We start from the raw sequence: 8,238 nt of genomic DNA on the forward strand, positions 1-8,238 counted from the left end.
CCTGGGGGTCCCTGGAGCTCCGGGGGTCCCTGGGGTGGAGGTTGTGGATTGGCAGGCAAGGAGTGTGTGTGCAAAGTTTGGCATGGATTGGGGTAACGGTGGCGGAGATATGAGTTGGGGAAAAGTGTGACATGACAGACTGATTGACTGACTGACAGACAGCCGGTGGAGGTTTTGGTAGTAAATGCGACCTGACGGTCGCAATCACTGGCCAGATGGCCAAGACATGGCCCATATCTGTGTGGCTGGTTCAGATAGGGATCTCCATGTATGGGCATAAAAGGGATGTACTATATACAGTACATGGATCTCCATATATGGGTAACTGGTCCGATATACTGAACATCACTGGCCAGATGGCCAAGAAGTGGCGCGACCTCGGCGAGGTCGCATGTCGCCCTGAGGCGTCTTACTAGTAATAAACATTATTTGCAGAGCACCTTTCATGACATGAAATGCAGCACAAGAGCTTAACAAGGCTGTACTTGGTCTCCACTTGTGTTTTACTTCTACACCAAACCTCTTTGACAAAAATAGCCGGACTGCAAGCTCAAGCTTGTAGATCTGCTATTTCTGGGTTATGTTCCCCTCAGAATAGGGGTGTAATGTACACCGTTCCCGTCACACAAAGATTCTGTTACAACAGAACTAAAGACGTTCCTATCACACATTCTGTTACAACAGGGCCCCCTGCAGTAGCTCTGAGGACCCCCCTAGGGCTGCCGGACCCCCTATTGAAGACCCCTGACCTATCCCATAAATGGTAAATGGTGCATTTATATAGCACTTTTATCCAAGGCACTTTACATAGATTGTGCATCACATTCACCCATTCACACACACACATTCATTACATTCACACATTCACACACACACATTCATTACATTCACACACACACACACATTCATTACATTCACCCATTCACACACACATTCATACAGCGATGGCAGAGGAAACCATGCAAGGCACCACCAACCTGCTCATCAGGAGCAACTAGGGGTTCAGAGTCTTGCTCAAGGACTCTTCCACACTAACTCTGGGGGAGCCTGGGATCGAACTGGGAACCCTTCGTGTTCTAAAGACGGACCAACATACTATTATGAGTGTGGGCAGATGTAAACAGGCATACAAGACAACACTATGTGGTGTTTCTAGTTCATGGCAGGGCCGCTCCATTTGGTTCCATTAGGGTCCATTTGGTACCATTAGTACACTATGAGTTACTTATACCCATATTAGGGTCCATTTGGTTCCAAATCATTTAGCTGGGGACCCCCTGGAACTCCCTCAAGGACCCCTGCTCTAATATATGTATCATGCCACGAAAGTCATCATTATCAATTTCTCAACCGTATAATGTCTTACCATTGCTGTGGTCAAGTTCTAGGGACGTTCTGACAGAGAACAGTGTTATGTGTAATATCCATTATCTTGCCTATCTTATCTCCTATCTCCAAACTTTGTGTTTCTCCATGACAGTCATGTTGCCTTTGTTTACCCTCACTGTCACAGCAGGCAGCATTTCCTGTGAGGCTGTGACATGTGGTATGGTGTGACCCATAGAAAAATGCTACCTTAGGGGGCGCCATTTCACAGGAGGAGACCCATCAACCCCACGCATGTGTGAACTACTCTGATTAACGCCAGGCTAGAATTACGCAGCAATTATTATATTTCTAGGGGCTACTGTACCTCACGGCACCCCTGGGAGACTTGGCGCTCCAGGCAAGCGACTGTGTTGCCTGTAGGAAAGGGCAGCCCTGGTTCTTGGCCAGCTATCTATCTACTGTTACTCCACTGGGAAGAGGAGGAGACCCCCTGAATGTCCCCTAGCCTAGACCAAGGACCAGATGGGGGGATTCCATCTCCACACTGGCCCTGGGACGCCTGGGGACCCCCTGGAGGAAGTGACTAATGCAGCCTGGGAAAGGGAAGTCTCAAGCTAGAACTGCTACACCCCACTAGTCTCGCTTAGCCAGACAACCATTCCACAATCTCAGAATGCTACAGTATATAGAGTCTGGAACTACAGCTCCCGAAAGACGAGTATCGGAAGTAGCCAGTGCTGCACGGAACTGTAGTCCCATTGGAAACATAACAGAAACACACTAGCACAGACAGAGTCATTATAATGAACTGTAGTCCCATTGGAAACATAACAGAAACACACTAGCACAGACAGAGTCATAATAATGAACTGTAGTCCCACTGGAAACATAACAGAATCACTCTAGCACAGACAGTGTCATTATAATGAATTGTAGTCCCATTGAAAACTGTGCAAAGACAGTTATTATAATGAACTGTAGTTCCATTGGAAACATAACAGAAGCACACTAGCACAGACAAAGTCATTATAATGAGCTGTAGTTCTATTGGAAACATAACAGAAACACACTAGACAGTCATTCGAGAGGCATTTTCTTGTTATGCGTGTATAGTTTAAGAGAACATTTGAAAACATCATGGAAGTAACACCAACACCACCAGAGAAAGACGAACTGACGTCCCAAAACATATTGAAAGAAGACATAACGCTTCCAGTAGGACCATAGAGTTAGAGTAGGACTTGTTATTGCTACTGTACCAAGGGAGCCGGTGCGTCACATCCGCTTTATCTCGTACTCATCGTCGTCTCCCAGACTGTATGCCGGGAGCATTTGCGAATCGTGGGAGGCAACGCGCTGGCCACGAAAGACTACCCCCCACTGACTGACTGACTGACAGACTGTCTTCAAAACGGTATTCAAAACATCAATCATTTATCAAATTTAGAGGCCCTTATCTGGGGAACTGTCTCGATGCTTCACTAGTCATCACTATCCTTGCCAATATTTAAGAAACATCTGAAACAATATCTTATTTCTTCCCTACTGTACACATGATGTAGTTTAGTGATCCGTTTTCAACTGACTGAAAATAACTTTTTAGTTGACGTTTAACCACTTGAGCTCCAGCATCCCTATTCTGGAGGGAACGTTCACCAAAAATAGCCGATCTACAAGCTCACAACGTGTCACAACGGGACGTGTTGTGAGATTGTAGATCTGCTATGTTTGCTGAAGAGAGTTGACCGTAGATGGAAAAAGAACTCATCAAGTACAGTGCAAGTCAGGTCTGTTTTACTAAGCATAGTGAAGTGATATTGATGAATTCCAGATTATTCTGAGGCACCCCTGGACTGCCATCACGACACCCTGGAAACCCTGCAGTAGACTCACTCTACGTTCTTTCAGTGAATTTACCCTATATTTTTTTTCTTTCACGCGGAAAATACAAATTATAACTGTGATCATCCATACTTTAGTTATGTTGTTTAGTTCAGTGGTTCTCAACCTTTTCATAAAATAATTACATTTTAACTGACGAACACTAAGAGTTGAGGCATTACATTTTGTATAACACGTTTCTATTGTGAAAATAGCAGATCTACATGCTCACAACGCCTTGCAACGCGAGGTGTTGTGAGCATGTAGATTTTCACAATTTCTGCCTCTAATATTTGACAATTTGGCCAATGTTTCATTTGTCATTGTAGAGGTATTAAAAAGTCCTTAAATTGTCACTTTATAAATGTGCAGACACCCTCTATACACTTAAACTTTATGCTGGATTGTTTACTGTTGAGAGAGAAAACAATGTTGCACATTAAGTTAATCATCTGGGGACCCCCCTGGAGGTCCCAACCACAGGTTGAGAACCACTGATTAAAGGGGAAGACCACCCATTTTCAATATTGAACTATGTCATTAATATACCTTAGAGGAGTTGTGTGGAAATAGAAAAAGGTTCCCCCCCTTCTGTGTTGCCTAGAACTGGAGGATTGATTTTGGGGTTTGTATTGTAAAGTACAATGTGTGATGTCATCAAGTTGTACTTTACAATACAAACCCCAAAATCTATCCTCCAGTTCTAGGCAACACAGAAGGGGGGGAACTTTTTTTCTATTTCCACACAACTCCTCTAAGGTATATTAATGATATAGTTCAATATTGAAAATGGGTGGTCTTCCCCTTTAACTAAGAAATGTTCCAGGACAAGCAGTATGTTCAGCGATCTCGTTAACAGGTGGGTGTAATTAGTAATTAAACAGCAGCCTGGCGGGGGAACCTCCCACTCATGATCAGGTGGGACGGCTCAGCAATCAGCCAATCAGCCTCCTTTGTTGTTCTCTCCTCCTAACGGCTCGTTAGCTAGATTAGATGATTAATAATGGCCATGTCCTGATTGGTTAATTGTTCTCACAGCTGTCATGAGCCTGCCTTCTCTATCAGACATGTGTGCACTGAAATGGTGTAATCCTTTAAGTGGCAAAGGATATGTATGTATATATATGTGTGTGTGTGTGTGTGTGTGTGTGTGTGTGTGTGTGTGTGTGTGTGTGTGTGTGTGTGTGTGTGTGTGTGTGTGTGTGAGAGAGAGTGTGTGTGTGTGTGTGTGTGTGTGTGTGTGTGTGTGTATGTGTGTGTGTGTGTGTGTGTGTGTGTGTGTGTGTGTGTGTGTGTGTGTGTGTGTGTGTGTGTGTGTGTGTGTGCGTGCGTGCGTGCGTGTGTGTGTGTGTGTGTGTGTGTGTGTGTGTGTGTGTGTGTGTGTGTGTGTGTGTGAGAGAGTGTGTCTCTCTATACTGTCTCCCCCTGGGGCCCCTGATGGTGGGGAAAGGAACTGGTTGGAATAACGTGTTCCTTCCACCCACTACCTCCTACCGAGGAAGCTCCCCCCCCTGTCAGGTGATAAGAAGCGGCCTGCTCACTCCTCATGCACTGAAGGCAGCATGAGCTCAGTTCAGGGCTCTCCCCAGGTTGGCAGAGGGAGAGCAGAGCCCAGGGTTACAGCTTAGGCAACTGGCACTGGGTGAAAAATGGGTTGCAGGGCACCTGCTGGCCTACTGGTCCAGGCGCATACCACTTAGGCATCGCCACATAGGCATGGATGCCTGACGGCAGTGCCGGTTCGATTCCCGACCCGGACGACCTTTGCCGCGTGTCGCTCCCCATCCCCCCCCCCCCCCCCCCCCATTTCCTGTCAGTCTACTGTCCTATCAATAAAGGCATAAAAGCCCAAAAACTAATCTTTAAAAAAAAGAAAAATGGGTTACAAAATTGTGGGATAAAAAAAAAAAAAAAAAGAAAAAGTGCGACTTGGTATAAATAACATGGCGTGCTTTGCTGGCACACAAGTAGGCCATACATGGCACGAGTGCACAGGGAGCAAGTTGGCACCTCGACAGATTGCACAGTGAACAGTATCTGAATACAGCATTTACATAACAACACCTTGGCAAATGCCCTCCTTTCTCACTGACAATGTACAGTTAAAGGACCAGGTCACCTCTGGGACAAAGATCTTATTTTATTGTTGTGTGGGACACGATCAACACAATCCTGAGTTATTTTTTGTGTTCAATCTGTGTTTTTAGATATTTTAGTATTTCAGCCGATTTCAGCATGCTACAACTGGTCATATGATGCAAAATGCATCATATGACCAGTTGTAGCATGCTGAAATACTAACATATCTAAAAACACAGATTGAACACAAAAAATAACTCAGGATTGTGTTGATCGTGTCCCACACAACAATAAAATAAGATCTGGTTGTCCCAGAGGTGACCTGGTCCTTTAAGCACCCTGCCTAAAAGGAACGTCGTCATTTTTATGTCGCAAGTCCTATAGGTATTCAACTCATGGTTATACAAATAACAAAAAAAACATACAAACATCATCACAGTTATACAAAACGGTATATGAACAGGGTAGGGGAGACAAGGTGGGTGGGGCTACGGTAAGGGGGGGTAAGGGGGGGCTCACTTCTCGCCTGTCTATGGGAGAAGGATAACTACCTCCTTCTCTGGCCTCCTGAAAGGTGAGTTTTCAAGGCAGTTTTGAAGGATGCCAGCGAGCTACATGTTTTAAGGGAGGTAGTCAAGGAATTCCAGACTTGGGTGGCAGTGTTGTAGAAGGAGAATTTACCCATATTTGTCTTATGGCGTCCATGCCGTCTGAGAAGGTCAAACGTGCTGGTAGTCATGTCTGCCAGTTCCCACCTGATGTTGTGTGGGAGTCCAGACTGCTCCAGACCGCACTGAATAACTGCTAGCTTACATAACGTCTTCAGACTAGGACTCAAGTCTAAGACATAAGTGTCAAAAGACTTGTCATCAAGGGTTTTTTCTTTTCCAAAGAGGAAGATACGATCTCCCACCACGCAACAACAGGGCGTCCCATACACTGGACCCGGTCCTTTCCCCTTGGGCTCAGCCTTCTTCCAGGAGAAGGTCTCTGGATTGAACCTCCACAGATCATTGAGGGTCTGGTCCGAGTAGGAGTAACCACCAAATACGTACAGCTCTCCATTGTAGGGAAAGGCATTTAGCCTTTCCCTACAATGGAGAGCTGTACGTATTTGGTGATCGTGTCTTTCTGGAAGAAGCTGTGCAGAAGGTGTGCTCAGCCAGCAGTTGGTCTCTGTGTCAAACACTCTGATGCTGTTGTAGTAGTGGTCCTCCTGGTCCCGCTGATAATCCCAGATGTTTCTGGAGGCTCCCCCAAATACAATCATCTTTGTCCCGATGATGGTGGCAGAGTGATCTTCTGAAACAGGTGGTCGAGGTCCTCTGGTGTTAATCAAAGACCAGACCATCGTGCTGGTGTCCAACTTGTAGAAGTAATTAGTGCATTCAACACCACAATGGTCACCTCCATGGACATACATGACCTTCCCCAAGACGCAGGCTGAGTGGCCCTGCCTCTCCTCTGGAACGGTCCCTGAAACCCTGGGTTTAAACCATCTGTGGGCGTCCACATCAAATGCATAAAGTACATTACAGATATCATAGCAGGTAAATCCTCCCCAGATGTAGACGATATCTTCTATCAGCACAGCTGTGTGGCCCCAGCACTTGGCGGGAACATCACGGCGACGTTCTCTTCCTGTCATCACCGGGGTCAGCTTCCTCCAGCGCAGAGACACCGTGTTGAAAACGTGCACATGAATATGAGCCGCGTTGCCACCATAGGGCCCTCCGAAGGAGTACACCTCGTTCTCTACTACTACAGCAGGATAACCGTTTGGTTGTCGTCTTCCCTTCACATGTGCCGTCCAGCAGAACATTCCTCACGCTGCAAATCACACTGGATCTGCTGAATCTTGTTCTGAGAAACAACTGAGTCCTGATGTGAGCGTTGTCGCTTATATTGGTTCAGTGGCCAAGACGTCACTCAAAGGGTTGTCCAATCCACAAAAGCCGATCAGTTGGGTTAATTGGCCAATCAAGAAAGTCGATGGCGATGGCTGTTGATCGTCCAGAAAAAGCTAAGGTATGGCAACATGACTGGTGTCTTGCACACGCGAAGACACCAGTCATGTTGCCATACCTTAGCAACAGGCATGATACATTTATTTTAAGAAGTATTTTAATTTTTTTTACCCCGTTTTTGAAGGTTGTTCAAGTGCAGCTAAACTTGGCATGTTAGTAAACGTGCCACAATTAACAATAATGCATTGCACCTGTGCAGCTGACCTACATAACATGGGAATATAGCATTCTGTCAAGATGGGGAGAATAAAAGTGTGGAGAATATAATTATAATACCTTGTTAAAGTGACCATTTTGTTACATTTTGCATTTGTAGTTATTTTACTGTAATTTAACAACATAATAACCAGCACAAATGGACAAAGAGACATTCATGGATTTATATTTAAAAGTAACTTTTATTCTGCCCCCTGGACCCAGGGTATGGCAGCTGCATACCCCTGGACCCCCCTGGACCCAGGGTATGGCAGCTGCATACCCCTGGACCCCCCTGACCCAGGGTATGGCAGCTCCATACCCCTGGACCCCCCTGGACCCAGGGTATGGCAGCTGCATACCCCTGGACCCCCCTGGACCCAGGGTATGGGCAGCTGCATACCCCTGGACCCCCCTGGACCCAGGGTATGGCAGCTGCATACCCCTGGACCCCCCTGGACCCAGGGTATGGCAGCTGCATACCCCTGGACCCCCCTGGACCCAGGGTATGGCAGCTGCATACCCCTGGACCCCCCTGGACCCAGGGTATGCAGCTGCATACCCTGGACCCCCCTGGATCCAGGGTATGGCAGCTGCATACCCCTGGACCCCCCTGGATCCAGGGTATGGCAGCTCCATACCCCTGGACCCCCCTGGACCCAGGGTATGGCAGCTCCATACCCCTGCCATACCCAATTGACGCCCCTGCTGGCTGCTTCTCCTAACT

This window comes from Nannobrachium achirus (genome assembly GCF_963921795.1).
Source record: "Nannobrachium achirus genome assembly, chromosome: 9".
Classification (NCBI taxonomy): Eukaryota; Metazoa; Chordata; class Actinopteri; order Myctophiformes; family Myctophidae; genus Nannobrachium; species Nannobrachium achirus.